The 17,123-nt window shown below is 37.8% G+C and overlaps 1 pseudogene; it reads right to left on the bottom strand.

Moving 5' to 3' along the window:
• The window catches only part of LOC117083229, a 34,493-nt pseudogene that overhangs the window by 14,228 nt on the left and 3,142 nt on the right, over window positions 1-17,123 (bottom strand).

Here is a 17,123-nt window from a genome sequence, read left to right on the forward strand (position 1 = left end):
CATCGAGGAAATACACAGTTGAGATGACAGTTTGGATGAATGTGCAATTCACCTCTCATTAAAGAGAGTGTTCTAAATTGATCAGCTAGGGTACACATTTATGAAATGACAGCTAATCAAAATACTCATTTTTCCCATGACTGCATGGGCTACTGTAGCACCTATGTTTCTCCTATCTCCTTGTTTGGCCTTGAATTAGAGCTCCTTGATCCACTCATGGAAGGCAGTCCATAAAACACACCAAACAAACCGTGTGGAATAAGCTTCCAATATCAAAACATTTATCAAAAAAGAAAACATTGAATTACCACAGACTTGCTGGATATGAATACACTTTCATATCGCAAAATTAGTGCAATATTTATTGAAAATGACAATTTTGGTATTCACAGAATGAATTTTACAATATTAGTGCTTCTAAAATTAGCTAAGTTTGGTATATCATCTTACACTGTAAAGGACTTTTACAAAACACCTATCATATCAAAGAACTGACTGTTTCAAAAAAAAATTAGCCAAAGTGTCTATATGCAACTTAATCACATCTTATTCACTCATGTCAATGAGACTTCTCTCTCTGAGACCTGACAGTTATGAAGTGAGATGAGCTGCTGTGGTTTACCCCAAGTCTAGCACTCCCTTCTGCCTCCAGTACTCCCCACAGCAATAACTTCTTTTGTGAGACTGGGTATATGCTGAAGCAACTGGAAGTGAGTTGTCTCAAGTTTACTTAGCTTTAACTCCCAAGGCCCCAGCAAATGTCTTTCTTTCCTCCATCCTTGTCCTTTCACAATCCCTCTTTATTTGAAAAAGTGATTTTTAGATCTGTCTTCCTGATGCTTCCCTTCCTAACTGCTTTTTATGGATAATTGTGACCACTGTTTTCATCTGTATTCAGCAATAGTATAAACCTGTAATCTCTCTTTTCATCTCACTCTCCTTCCCCTATGGCTAGAATTATGCTCAGAAACAAAAGGAAATTAATGCTTTCCCTTGATTCTGTTATTTTTTAAATTGCTGTCCAATGGTTCTTTTTCCAGAGTTCTCTAAAGGAAGGCTATTCCCTTGCTATTCAGAGCTATGTCCAAGGACCAGCACCAACATCACCTGAGTATTCATGAGAAAGGCAGAATTGATCAGAACGTGTATTTTGCAGAAGCTCCTCAATTAATTCATGAAAATTTGAATGCCCTGTTCTATACTGATATGCTTCCATATTTGTTTACCCTAGTTGCCCTTTTTGGCCTAGCCTCTATTTCTTCCCTATTATGTCCCTGAAATTAATACTACATTATAAGCCATAGTGTTCCTAATGAACTTTTAATCAGGCAATACCTTCTCTAATTAATTTCTTCTCCATAAATCACCCAACACTCTTCTTTTCAATTATGTTAACTTGACCTATATGATACTATCCCATGAGGTTACAACATTTTCTGTAAAACTAAATTATAGCCATACATGGCTGACCACTTTTGGTGATGCTCATCTATGGTAGATAAAACACAGGTCTGTGTAGTAAAGAACCTCAATCCTTAATGCCTTCCCAGTAGTGAGGATGACAGCAAGAGTAGGAAAATGTTACTCTAATTCTCTGACACATTTTGGTACTGGAAGCTCACTTTATCTTCTTTCCTATTTCTAACACCTTGTTCTTCCTTATTCTACAGAACGATTTGAGTTTACTACCCTCCATTACATACACCCGCATTTTTTTTTTATTTATTCAATGCACACTCTGCCCTCCTCATTCTTTCTCTTTTATTCATTTCCATTCCCTCTTTCCTGACTTGTCTCAGGTCTTAAGAGTGTCTTAAAATGGAACTTATAACTTAGCTCCCAATAGAATCAACTGCTGGCCCTTGGTTAGAGACACAACTTATCACCATTTTACTTCTGCTTTACTTATTATACAGTTAATGGAACATTTTCTTTAGCTATTTGACTATATTAGTGCTTATATTTTAAAAGAAACATTCCATCAAATGACTTTTTAAATAAAATACGAATCTCAGCTTCTCCTTTTCCATTGACTATTCTGTTTCCTTTTTCATGGGAAAGTCCGGGTAAAGGCTCTGACACTTTCTCGAGGACACAATGCTAAGGTAATATCAAGAAAAAATTTCCATTTTAAAAATTATAATACGTTGCATCAAGATTTTCTTATCAATCTCTTTTTATGAAACTGGGTCTCACTCTGTCAAACCAGGGCTAGAATGCAGTGGCATGATTATGGCTCACTACAGTTTCAACTTCCTGACTTCAAGCAATCTTCCCACCTCAACTTCCTGAACAGCTAGAACTACAGGTGCATACCATCATGTCAGGCTAACGTTTTTATTGTTATTTTTGTAGAGACGAAGCCTCATTATATTGCCCAGGCTGGTCTCAAACTCCTAGGCTCAAGGAAACCTTCTACTTCTGCCTCCCAAAGTGTTGAGATAACCAATGTGCACCACCACACCCAGCCCTAATCAATTCCTTTAAATAAACCTCAATATTGCCCAGGCATGGTGGCTCACACCTTTGCCAGGCCAAGGTGGGTAGATTGCTTGAGTACACGAGTTTGAGACCAGCCTGGGGAACATAATGAGAACACATCTCTACATAAAAATACAAAAAGGAGTCAGGCTTTATGGTGTGTGCTTGTATCCCAGTTGCTTGGGAGGTTGATGTGGGAGGATCACTTGAACTTTAGAGGCAGAGACTGTAGTGAGCCAAGATCATGCCACTACACTTGTTCTGTTCTAGGAAACAGAACAAGACCCTGACTCCACAAAAATTTTGACTTAAAATGTGAGAATGAAGGGAGATACAAACAAAAAACAAGCCTAATTGGTCAATGAAATATGAGCTTAAGCCAAGAAAGAAAATAAACAACATGAAGTACAATAAAGTAAATGGAGAAACAGATCTATAACAGAGCCTTTTGGTCTTTCATATCCCTAATAATACTAATTAATATTTATGCTACAATTAGTTTTTTGTAAGTACTTCTGTGATAGAGTTTATTACTCTAAGACATTCAATTATTTAAATATGGTCATCTACCACTACTTGAAAGAACATTATTATAACAAAGAGAGAAACCTGGAACTTTCAACTTTCCACCTAGAAAAAGAATTGGTCACCAGAGTTCTAAAGAGTCACGTATGGCTTGAAAGGTAAATTTCATAGAACATGAGTTGGGGCTAATAAAAAGCACAAGAAATGTTAATCTAAAATCACAATGTTAAGATTCCAGTTCAATGATACTTGAAAATACATTGTAATCCTCACTGCTACTGATGACCTATTTCTAATTTATTTCCTTTTTATGTATGGCATAATTTCTCAACATAACACATCAAAACTTACACATCCTTAAATATTAAAAAATAATGCAAATGTAAGCAATATTTTAAAAGTTTAATCGTTAGATACATGAGGTATATTATATTACTTATAACCTTCCATTATATAAAAATTCATTTGTCTATTCAGATTAAGCAACTATTAGGGCTGAATGTCTCATGCCAGTAACCCCAGCACTTTGAGAGACTGAGGAAGACAGAACACTTGAGCCCAACAGTTAAAGATCAGCCTGGGCAACAAGGCAAAACCCTGTCTCTACAAAAACTACAAAAATCAGCCGAGCATAGTGACACAGGTCTATAGTCCTAACTACTTGGATGGCTGAGGTGTGAGGATCACCTAAGCCCAGGAAATGGAGATTGGAGTGAGCCAAGATCTTACCACCACACTCCAGCCTGGGTTACAGAGTGAATCCCCATCTCAAAAAACAACAATTAAAATGCTTCTTACATGGAAGACTGTATTCTACGTACTCCAGGATACATGCAAATATGTTTACTGACCTCCAGTAGCTCATGGTATTCAGGAGTTTCCAATGATTACTTAAACAACTAAATATAAAAACTTCTGAAACTCAAAATTTCAGAATGTGATATAAGGACTTTGAGTGGTTATTTTATTTCATTTTTTAAGATGTAGTCTTGCTATGTCACCCTGGATGGAGTGTAATCGTGTAATCTTGGCTTGCTACAACCTCTGCCTCCTGGGTTCAAGCGATTCTCCCTCCTCAGCCTCCTGAGCAGCTGAGAATACAGGCATTCGCCATCATGCCCAGCTAAGTTTTGTGGGTTTTTTTTTTTTTTTGAGACAAGCTTTCACCATGTTGGCCAGACTGATCTCGAACTCCTGGCCTCAGGTGATCCCCCACCTCGGTCTCCCAAAGTGCTGGGATTACAGGCATGTGCCACTGCTCCTGGCCAAGTAAATATTTTAAATAAACTACAATGACAAAATTATAATGTTAAAGTCTTACCATATTGGTATTACAAGTCTCTGCTTCTAGAACTGTTTATTTGCAGCAAAATACATATTATTCGATTAGATGAAAGACTCCATGACCATCTGCATTTGAGAAATATTATGAAACTGTATTTTATGTCCAATAACCAAGAAATCTCTTGAATTTTACCTAATCCCCATTTAATAATACTATTTGTGGCAAACATTAACATTTGAGAAATTAAGAGTTTCAGAGAAACAGCTGCCAGAGCTTCCCATTACGGGTGGAAGTTTCCTCTGGGTGGTACAAACTTGCTTGATTCATTTCCATTGGTGGTGTCAGGATCCCAGATGCCAATGTCAGGCACTCCTGCTCCAAATGGTCACTATCGAAATAGAGCTCTGAATTAAGAGGGACTGGCTTCAAATGCACTTATTTTCCTTATTATTAAATAGTCCGTAGATTTTTTTCCTAATACAATAGATTTTTATCTTTACTGTTACAAAGTTCAGTATGTTCTGTGTAAGAGAGATAGGTTTAGAAAACTTAAAAACAAATACTTAAAAGACCAAAGCTCAGTAAGAAATACTATTCTCAATTACAATGGTAATCCCGGGACCCTAATGCAGCTCTACTTTTTAAATCCATTTTTATTGGCTTCCACTTAAATGGCTATTTAAAATTATTTTTCATTTTAGGGAAAATATAAATCAGAAATAAAAACATAAGTGCTTGTCAATAAAAGTTCTCATACTGATCCATATGGATTATTTCTAGCATAATAAAAGCCAATAAGTCACTTGCATTTTTAAGGAAGAGTGCTGAGGAGAAAGCTGTAATGTCTGCAACATTCATAAATTATCCAACTATAACCAGGAATAACCTAATAAGGCTTCTAGGCATTCTTATGGGAAGATGACTATTTGTGGTATATATAAAGAAAAGAGTTTTAAAAACCTCTAACTTTTAAAATTCAACTCCATAACTGAGGGATTTATAAACTCTATAGACTACATGTTATAAACAAGCACATGCTGACTTAAAAACCTTGAAGTCTTTATCAAAATATACTACAACATAAGAGTTGTAAACTCAAATACTTGCAATGACAAAGGAAGGTCACCTGAGTAAGGGAAGTACTGAGGTGGGCACAGTAGCAAACTAGAGAATACATGCCTTCTACAAAGGGGCAACCTCTGCACAGCAGACCAAACAGTGATAAAAACTCAGGGGACACCAGATTTGACTTTTTAGGATAAGCCTGAAGTCCAGATTTCTACACAAGTCTTCTAAATTTTATATGTTGATTCAACTTATAGAGGCAACCAAATCTGTGTACCACATTAGAACATAGCCCTACTGTTTTTATATTTGCTATAAATGTGTTACTAAATGGTTGCATGTAAAATATTTTCTTTCTCTGGTGTCATATGTTTTACCAAAAATTCAGGCTCTCATATATAATAAAAATGGTTAAAAAGACTCATAATACTTGCTTCAAGAATTTTTCCAACATTTTTTCATTTAAAATATATTGGTATATAATTTTCCCAGATTGTTAGCCAAATAGATCATTGGTTCACAGGACTGCTAAAACTAAATTATTGTAAGAATTCCTATCTGTATTCTCATTAACTTCATGGATTTCAGTGTTTAAAACTGACATTTTGGTTATACTAAAGCTCTGTAAACTTAACAAACATACTGAGATAGTTCATAATACAACTGCAAAAAGAAATCGTTTAGGATTTGCTACTATTCTAACTGAGGAAGCCCAACTTGTAATGAACATTTGTTGACACATAATCACCTGCATGATGACAAAGGGACATCAAATCCTGAAAGGGTCAGCCTCTACCTATTGAAAGATTACCCATAAGCAAATTTCTAAAGACTCTCTGAATGGTAGTGAATGATTAATGGTGGGAAGGAAAAGGTGTTATTCTGTAAACTGAGAGATATTGCCAATAATATTTCCCTTTCGCATCCCAGTCACAGATGTAGAGAAAGACAGGTAAGTCTTGAAAAGGAGATTGAAAAGGAAAACTTTGAAGGAAGTAGCACCTATCAAACACAAACTCTTCTAGAGATTTCTTACATTTTTGAGATACAGAAATTTATATATTGCACTTATCTATTCTGGGGTTCTTAATCAGGAGTGTATACAAACTCTTGAGGGTTTTTTTTTTTTTTTTTTGGCTGTTGCTGTTAGAGACAAGAGTCTCACTATGTTGCTCAAGCTGCACTCAAACTCTTAGGCTCAAGCAGGGACTACAGGAATATACCACTGTGCCCAGCTTCAAGAAGATGTTTTTAAACAGGTTCAGGCCTTATTAGGTCTATTACATCAAAATTCTCAGGGGAAAGCCTAAAATTGTAGATTTCTAACAAAATGTCCTCAGGTCACTGTAATGCACAATTCTGAGAATTAGTGCAGCAATCACTTCAGTCTCATCTCTCACTTGCATGGCTAATTCCCTTTATCAGTTGGGCATGCGACCAAAAAGAGAAAAGAGTAGGAGATAGTGTCATTTATTAAAGCTCCAGTTAAGTTTCCTGGGTATGGGTAGAACAGGAACAAGTAAACTCAAATTCCCACTTGATTTTGCTATTTATAAGCTCCTTATCTCCCATCTTCCCACCAAGATGTGCTAGATTTGAGAGGAGTCTTTAGACTCTTATCTAAGTGGCTGCTTCTGCCAGAATGGGCAATAAGTCAGTTAATAATTTGTTCCACCTTCTGCTGAAGGTTTTCTCACTTTGTCAACACATACTCACTGCCAATCTGGTTTCCTCAGACTCCTCCTAAAATTAATCTCCAGGCAAGTTTCAACTCACTCTCATTTTCAAGCCAAAAATTATTAGACCCAAAACTAAAGAGCACCTTGTCTCAACACATAAACTAGAACTTAAAAAAACAAAACAAAACAAAAAAAACTCTTCCTGTCATTTTCCCTCATTACCTAACTTCCAAGTGACCTGCATATTTCTGATTGCTCTCCTTTTCCCTTCCTATGTTTCCCTCTTAAGCCTTGTGCCACTGAGAAATGATACATTAGTTTTTCAGAAAATTATCAGCAGCAGCAACATCTCCGTTTACTGTAAGTTGCTTTAGTTTTGTTTGAGTTTTAAGATAAAGCCTATTTCCAGGGCATATTTTCTTTCCTGTGTTGTTTTACACTAATTAGGAAAAAAAGAAAGAAAGAAAAGAATAACCCTATGTAGAAAAAAGTTGAAAAGGTTTTACCTTTAACAAATTCACAAATGTTTTCCAAAGTGCATTTTATAAAGCTGTGCCCTTTAATGTTTCTTTAAAAGGATCAATATTTAAAATAAAATCTTAGACAATTAAGTTATTTCAAAATAACTTAATTTGCATTTGCTTTCAGGGAATGGTTGAGCTTCCAAATATAAGAAATTGACCCTTACCTATGTCAATGTTAAAACAAATATTTTGGAAAGAAAGTTTATTGAACTATACGTTGTCCAGTGCTTCAATATTTGCACCATGGGAAAGCAGTTTTTCTGCCAGTGAGGTGCTCTCACTACACACAGCATAATGGAGAGCAGTGTTGCCTTAGATATCCTTAAGGTTTGGATTGGCGCCATGTTCCAGCAGAGTAACGGCACAAGCCTCTTCCTGGCAATGGACTGCCTGTCCATATTAGACCAAGAAATAGATTGTAAATTCTAAGAATTCAAAATACACATTTCACAGGTTTCACCAACTAGGTATACTTAAATGAGATCAATTTATTATTTTAATTCTACATGTGTAAATCAAATCCATGTCATGTTGAAAGAGTTGGCTCTAATATATCTGTATCAAAGGTGTTCTGTTTTCTTTGTCACAGATATCAATCTGGCATTTTCTGTTAACCAGGAGAGTGACCACTTTCACATGGCCACTGGCACAGGCCAAATGTAGAGCAGTTCCACAAGAGTAAGAGGAGTTTTTAGGAAACTGTAGTGCAACATCTCAAAACCTACCATCATCCATGTCATTATAAAAATTGAATAGCATGTTTTTCCTCTGCCTTCAAAACAAATGATATTTTTTGAAGAAAGTACAATACTTACTAGCTCTTATTGCTCACTGCCTTAATGAAAACAGCAGCCTATTTGAGTAGAAAGAGCTCAGGCTTTGGATTCAGTTCAACTAGGGCTTGAGTCCTACTTTAAACTTTGTCACTTACCAACTATTGCTTAGCCTTTCTGTGCCTCAACTTCCTCATTAATAAAGATAACAATAGTAGCTATCTCATAGGACACCATCTTGAAGCTTAAATGAGAATCTATGTAAAGTATTTAGAATAGTTCCTACAATAGCTTAATAATTGAAACATTTATGTTTATTGAGACAAAGTCTCACTCTTTTACCCAGGCTGGAGTGCAATGATGTAACTATACCTGACCATAACCTGGAACCCCCGGGCTCAAGTGATCCTCCATCCCCAGCCTCCTGAGTAGCTGGGACTACAGATGTACACCAGCATGCCCAGCTATTTGAAAAATTTTGTAGAGTAAGAATCTCACTTTGTTGCCCAGGTTGGTCTCAAACTCCTGGCATCAAACAATCCTCTCACCTCAGCCTCCCAAAGTTCTGGGATTACAGGCGTGAGCCTCTGCACCCAGCCAGATATTATTACTATTACTACTACTTAACAAAAACATTTTAATTAGGTAAAATGATACAATTATACCTACTTTGCAGGATGGTTTAAAGAGTAGGTCACATTTTAACACCTCTGACATTGGAATGCCACTTATAATCCAAGATTTATTATAAATATAATTGGTAGCATTTTAAAAATTATCTTACTGATACATAAAATAATGGGGCATCACACAATCCATGAGTGCTTACATTAAGTAGAATATGGTAACTCAGGTCTAGGGCAGTTCCAGGCATGTAACTGAAACTTAAATACATTTTAGTTCTTAAAGGGACTATGGGAAAAGAGCACTGAAATAATCATGCATTTTTTTAAACAAATTAATTATTTGATTTTCAAACAACTTGAAGCCAAAGGAAACTCCTGATTCGAATGAATACATGTATGGCTCATTTTATTCAATACTTACACTTACAGAATATGTGCAAATAAGGCTTTCCGAGGATTAATATTAGTATTTAAGACTGACAAACTTTTGAAAGGGCAGTTAAAGGTTATCTTCTACTATTTTCTAACTTCAGAAATGCTTTTGTTTGAAAGGTGGGAGATAAAGTTTCAAGGAGATTCAGTCCCAATATTTCTATTTTAAATCTCTCAGCTTGTGCAGGCAGGGCAGGTAAACATGAAATTTTTAAGGATAGAAGGGTCCTGAAAGATAGTAGAATATGTCTGCTACATATCAGGTACTCAGGTTATGTTTCATGAATAAATCAAATGAAAGAATGGATAAATAGAGTTGGGGAGTTCAATATTTTTAAATAAACTCCTATAAAGCAATAATTTTGCAACAGTAATTATTTATATGTATTTTTATTTTTAAAGAATACAATTAAAATGAAATGATTAATCTATCATTGGTTGCATAAATGGAATGAACGTATAAGAAAAATGTACATAATAAAATATATAGATAAAATCTGGAAACAGATAAAAACATTCCCATTTTACTTCTGAAAAGGCTAAAAGTTCAAAGAACAATACACACAATAACGATAAAAAATAGAAAGTGATAAATTATTTTTATCAATGCAAGATTCATATTCCTCTCTTCCCAAGGATTATTCCATTAATAATAAACTTTTACTACAAGTTTTGTACATGCTCACTGCAGCAATCACAGATAAGAAAAAGGAAAAAAACTTTACTTAAAATACAAATGCTCAGAAATTACAAATTTTTATTTTGTACATATTTTTTGCTAAAAGAAGAACATAGTATGTTTGTGCAGATGTATAATTTAACTGATTTTTCTCCTCACTAGCTATAAAAAAATACATCTTCACACATCAACATACTTCTGTATCTATTGCCACCTTCAATGGTCACGTATTTCATCCAATGGATGCAACTGAAATTTATTTATAGGATCCATTCTCTGGGTTCTTTTTAAAGTAAGTGCTGTGAAAAATAAAGTGCATGTATCTTTATTTCCTAAGGGTATTTTAGTGTAATGGAATTGATGGGTAAAAGGCATACACATTTTTTAAATGTACTTACCACCAAATTATCTATTTGAAAAGTAATCAGCAACTTAAACTTTAAGCAGGAGTATAAAACATCCTCACAAATATTGTGGATAGAAAACTGTTTCATTCCTTTTTTATTTAAATTCTTTTTTTTTTTTTTTTTTTTTTTTTTTTTTTTATTATACTTTAAGTTCTAGGGTACATGTGCATAACGTTTATATCATGTATAACTCCCCAATGCAATCCCTCCCTCCTCCCCCCTCCCCATGATAGGCCCCAGTGTGTGATGTTCCCCTTCCCGAGTCCAAGTGATCTCATTGTTCAGTTCCCACCTATGAGTGAGAACATGCGGTGTTTGGTTTCTCTTCTTGTGATAGTTTGCTAAGAATGATGGTTTCCAGCTGCATCCATGTCCCTACAAAGGATGCAAACTCATCCTTTTTGATGGCTGCATAGTATTCCATGGTGTATATGTGCCACATTTTCTTAATCCAGTCTGTCACAGATGGACATTTGGGTTGATTCCAAGTCTTTGCTATTGTGAATAGTGCCGCAATAAACATACGTGTGCATGTGTCTTGGTAGTAGAGTAATTTATAATCCTTTGGGTATATACCCAGTAGTGGGATGGCTGGGTCATATGGTACATCTAGTTCTAGATCCTTGAGGAATCGCCATACTGTTTTCCATAATGGTTGAACTAGTTTACAATCCCACCAACAGTGTAAAAGTGTTCCTATTTCTCCACATCCTCTCCAACATCTATTGTTTCCTGACTTCTTAATGATTGCCATTCTAACTGGTGTGATATGGTATCTCATTGTGGTTTTGATTTGCATTTCTCTGATGGCGAGTGATGACGAGCATTTTTTCATGTGTCTGTTGGCTGTATGGATGTCTTCTTTTGAGAAATGTCTGTTCATATCCTTTGCCCACTTTTTGATGGGGTTGTTTGTTTTTTTCTTGTATATTGTTTGAGTTCTTTGTAGATTCTGGATATTAGCCCTTGTCAGATGAGTAGGTTGCAAAAATTTTCTCCCATTCTGTAGGTTGCCTGTTCACTCTGATGGTAGTTTCTTTTGCTGTGCAAAAGCTCTTTAGTTTAATGAGATCCCATTTGTCAATTTTGGCTTTTGCTGCCGTTGCTTTTGGTGTTTTAGACATGAAGTCCTTGCCCATGCCTATGTCCTGAATGGTACTACCTAGATTTTCTTCTAGGGTTTTTATGGTATTAGGTCTAACATTTAAGTCTCTAATCCATCTTGAATTAATTTTCGTATAAGGGGTAAGGAAAGGATCCAGTTTCAGCTTTCTACTTGTGGCTAGCCAATTTTCCCAGCACCATTTATTAAATAGGGAATCCTTTCCCCATTTCTTGTTTTTGTCAGGTTTGTCAAAGATCAGATGGCTGTAGCTGTGTGGTATTATTTCTGAGGACTCTGTTCTGTTCCACTGGTCTATTTCTCTGTTGTGGTACCAGTACCATGCTGTTTTGGTTACTGTAGCCTTGTAGTATAGTTTGAAGTCAGGTAGCGTGACGCCTCCAGCTTTGTCCTTTTGACCTAGGATTGTCTTGGCAATGCGGGCTCTTTTTTGGTTCCATATGAACTTTAAAGCAGTTTTTTCCAATTCTGTGAAGAAACTCATTGGTAGCTTGATGGGGATGGCATTGAATCTATAAATAACCTTGGGCAGTATGGCCATTTTCACGATATTGATTCTTCCTATCCATGAGCATGGTATGTTCTTCCATTTGTTGTGTCCTCTTTGATTTCACTGAGCAGTGGTTTGTAGTTCTCCTTGAAGAGGTCCTTTACATCCCTTGTAAGCTGGATTCCTAGGTATTTGATTCTCTTTGAAGCAATTGTGAATGGAAGTTCATTCCTGACTTGGCTCTCTGCTTGTCTGTTACTGGTGTATAAGAATGCTTGTGATTTTTGCACATTAATTTTGTATCCTGAGACTTTGCTGAAGTTGCTTATCAGCTTAAGGAGATTTTGGGCTGAGACGATGGGTTTTTCTAAATATACAATCATGTCATCTGCAAACAGGGACAATTTGACTTCTTCTTTTCCTAACTGGATACCCTTGATTTCTTTCTCTTGCCTGATTGCCCTAGCCAGAACTTCCAACACTATGTTGAATAGGAGTGGTGAGAGAGGGCATCCCTGTCTTGTGCCAGTTTTCAAAGGGAATTTTTCCAGTTTTTGCCCATTCAGTATGATATTAGCTGTGGGTTTGTCGTAAATAGCTCTTATTATTTTGAGGTACGTTCCATCAATACCGAATTTATTGAGCGTTTTTAGCATAAAGGGCTGTTGAATTTTGTCAAAAGCCTTTTCTGCATCTATTGAGATAATCATGTGGTTCTTGTCTTTGGTTCTGTTTATATGCTGGATTACGTTTATTGATTTGCGAATGTTGAACCAGCCTTGCATCCCAGGGATGAAGCCCACTTGATCATGGTGGATAAGCTTTTTGATGTGCTGCTGAATCCGGTTTGCCAGTATTTTATTGAGAATTTTTGCATCGATGTTCATCAGGGATATTGGTCTAAAATTCTCTTTTTTTGTTGTGTCTCTGCCAGGCTTTGGTATCAGGATGATGTTGGCCTCATAAAATGAGTTAGGGAGGATTCCCTCTTTTTCTATTGATTGGAATAGTTTCAGAAGGAATGGTACCAGCTCCTCCTTGTACCTCTGGTAGAATTCAGCTGTGAATCCATCTGGTCCTGGACTTTTTTTGGTGGGTAGGCTATTAATTGTTGCCTCAATTTCAGAGCCTGTTATTGGTCTATTCAGGGATTCAACTTCTTCCTGGTTCAGTCTTGGGAGAGTGTAAGTGTCCAGGAAATTATCCATTTCTTCTAGATTTTCTAGTCGATTTGCGTAGAGGCATTTATAGTATTCTCTGATGGTTGTTTGTATTTCTGTGGGGTCGGTGGTGATATCCCCTTTATCATTTTTTATTGCGTCTATTTGATTCCTCTCTCTTTTCTTCTTTATTAGTCTTGCTAGCGGTCTGTCAATTTTGTTGATCTTTTCAAAAAACCAACTCCTGGATTCATTGATTTTTTGGAGGGTTTTTTGTGACTCTATCTCCTTCAGTTCTGCTCTGATCTTAGTTATTTCTTGCCTTCTGCTAGCTTTTGAATGTGTTTGCTCTTGCCTCTCTAGTTCTTTTAATTGTGATGTTAAAGTGTCAATTTTAGATCTTTCCTGCTTTCTCTTGTGGGCATTTAGTGCTATAAATTTCCCTCTACACACTGCTTTAAATGTGTCCCAGAGATTCTGGTATGTTGTATCTTTGTTCTCATTGGTTTCAAAGAACATCTTTATTTCTGCTTTCATTTCGTTATGTACCCAGTAGTCATTCAGGAGCAGGTTATTCAGTTTCCATGCAGTTGAGCGGTTTTGATTGAGTTTCTTAGTCCTGAGTTCTAGTTTGATTGCACTGTGGTCTGAGAGACAGTTTGTTATAATTTCTGTTCTTGTACATTTGCTGAGGAGTGCTTTACTTCCAATTATGTGGTCAATTTTGGAATAAGTGCGATGTGGTGCTGAGAAGAATGTATATTCTGTTGATTTGGGGTGGAGAGTTCTATAGATGTCTATTAGGTCCGCTTGGTGCAGAGATGAGTTCAATTCCTGGATATCCTTGTTAACTTTCTGTCTCGTTGATCTGTCTAATGTTGACAGTGGAGTGTTGAAATCTCCCATTATTATTGTATGGGAGTCTAAGTCTCTTTGTAGGTCTCTAAGGACTTGCTTTATGAATCTGGGTGCTCCTGTATTGGGTGCATATATATTTAGGAGAGTTAGCTCTTCCTGTTGAATTGATCCCTTTACCATTATGTAATGGCCTTCTTTGTCTCTTTTGATCTTTGATGGTTTAAAGTCTGTTTTATCAGAGACTAGGATTGCAACCCCTGCTTTTTTTTGTTCTCCATTTGCTTGGTAGATCTTTCTCCATCCCTTTATTTTGAGCCTATGTATGTCTCTGCATGTGAGATGGGTCTCCTGAATGCAGCAGACTGATGGGTCTTGACTCTTTATCCAGTTTGCCAGTCTGTGTCTTTTAATTGGAGCATTTAGTCCATTTACATTTAAGGTTAATATTGTTATGTGTGAACTTGATCCTGTCATTATGATATTAACTGGTTATTTTGCTCATTAGTTGATGCAGTTTCTTCCTAGCCTCGATGGTCTTTACATTTTGGCATGTTTTTGCAATGGCTGGTACCGGTTGTTCCTTTCCATGTTTAGGGCTTCCTTCAGGGTCTCTTGTAAGGCAGGCCTGGTGGTGACAAAATCTCTAAGCATTTGCTTATCTGTAAAGGATTTTATTTCTCCTTCACTGATGAAACTTAGTTTGGCTGGATATGAAATTCTGGGTTGAAAATTCTTTTCTTTAAGAACGTTGAATATTGGCCCCCACTCTCTTCTGGCTTGTAGAGTTTCTGCCGAGAGATCTGCTGTTAGTCTGATGGGCTTCCCTTTGTGGGTAACCCGACCTTTCTCTCTGGCTGCCCTTAAGATTTTTTCCTTCATTTCAACTTTGGTGAATCTGGCAATTATGTGTCTTGGAGTTGCTCTTCTGGAGGAGTATCTTTGTGGCGTTCTCTGTATTTCCTGAATTTGAATGTTGGCCTGCCCTACTAGGTTGGGGAAGTTCTCCTGGATGATATCCTGAAGAGTGTTTTCCAACTTGGTTCCATTTTCCCCCTCACTTTCAGGCACCCCAATCAGACGTAGATTTGGTCTTTTTACATAATCCCATACTTCTTGCAGGCTTTGTTCATTTCTTTTTCTTCTTTTTTCTTTTGGTTTCTCTTCTCGCTTCATTTCATTCATTTGATCCTCAATCGCTGATACTCTTTCTTCCAGTTGATCGAGTCGGTTACTGAAGCTTGTGCATTTGTCACGTATTTCTCGTGTCATGGTTTTCATCTCTGTCATTTCGTTTATGATCTTCTCTGCATTAATTAGTCTAGCTGTCAATTCTTCCACTTTTTTTTCAAGATTTTTAGTTTCTTTGCGCTGGGTACGTAATTCCTCCTTTAGCTCTGAGAGGTTTGATGGACTGAAGCCTTCTTCTCTCATCTCGTCAAAGTCATTCTCTGACCAGCTTTGATCCGTTGCTGGCGATGGGCTGTGCTCCTTTGCAGGGGGAGATGCGCTCTTATTTTTTGAATTTCCAGCTTTTCTGCCCTGCTTTTTCCCCATCTTTGTGGTTTTATCTGTCTCTGGTCTTTGATGATGGTGACGTACTGATGGGGTTTTGGTATAGGTGTCCTTCCTGTTTGATAGTTTTCCGTCTGACAGTCAGAAGGACTGTCTGTTGGTCTGTTGGAGATTGCTTGAGGTCCACTCCAGACCCTGTTTGCCTGGGTATCAGCAGCAGAGGTTGCCAAAGATAGAATATTGCTGAGCAGTGAGTGTACCTGTCTGATTCTTCCTTTGGAAGTTTCCTCTCAGGGATGACTCCACCCTGTGAGGTGTGGGGTGTCAGACTGCCCCTAGTGGGGGATGTCTCCCAGCTAGGCTACTCAGGGGTCAGGGACCCACCTGAGCAGGCAGTCTGTCCGTTCTCGGATCTCAACCTCCGCGTTGGGAGATCCACGGCTCTCCCCAAAGCTGTCAGACAGAGTCGTTCGTCTCTGCACCGCCCCTGCTGCTTTCCCTATTGGACCTCAGCTGTGGGCTGTCCCCAGAGGTGGAGTCTACAGAGACAGGCAGGTTTCCTTGAGCTGCTGTGAGCTCCACCCAGTTCGAGCTTCCCAGCGGCTTTGTTTACCTACTTAAGCCTCAGCAATGGCGGGCGCCCCTCCCCCAGCCTCGCTGCTGCCCTGCGGATAGATCGCCGCAGAGGGCTGTGTTAGCAGTGAGGGAGGCTCCGTGGCGTGGGACCCTCCCGGCCAGGTGTGGGATATATTCTCCTGGTGTGCCTGTTTCCTTAAAGCGCAGTATTGGGGTGGGAGTTACGCGATTTTCCAGGTGTTATGTGTCTCAGTTCCCCTGGCTAGGAAAACGGATTTCCTTCCCCCTTGCGCTTCCCGGTGAGGCGATGCCTCGCCCTGCTTCAGCTCACGCTGGTCAGGCTGCAGCAGCTGACCAGCACCGATTGTCCGGCACTCCCCAGTGAGATGACCCCAGTACCTCAGTTGAAAATGCAGAAATCACCGGTCTTCTGTGTCACTCGCGCTGGGAGTTGGAGACTGGAGCTGTTCCTATTCGGCCATCTTGCTCCGCCCCCCCTATTTAAATTCTTAAACCAGAAATGCAAAGGACTTTTTTCTATGTACATAAGTAACTTGTAGATCTGGAGAAAGGTACTTTGCCCAATTTTAGAGTTTTTGATGATTGGATTTGAAAGAATTTCCTGTAAAATGAAAATGTACTTTTCATCTATATATATACATATAACTTTTCATCTAATGTGTATATATAACTGACATATATAACATCTATAATACATATGATGTAATTATCAGTAATATATATCATATAATATATAATAATACAGGCCATGCACAGTGGCTCATGCCTGTAATTGCAGCACTTTGGGAGGCCAAGGTGGGCAGATCTCTTGAGGTCAGGAGTTCGAGACCAGCCTGGTCAACATGGTGAAACCCCCTCTCTACTGAAAATGCAAAAATTAGCCAGGCATACTGGAACCTGCCTGTAA

The sequence above is a fragment of the Trachypithecus francoisi genome, unplaced genomic scaffold, assembly GCF_009764315.1.
Source record: "Trachypithecus francoisi isolate TF-2019V2 unplaced genomic scaffold, Tfra_2.0 Contig00310, whole genome shotgun sequence".
Taxonomy (NCBI): domain Eukaryota; kingdom Metazoa; phylum Chordata; class Mammalia; order Primates; family Cercopithecidae; genus Trachypithecus; species Trachypithecus francoisi.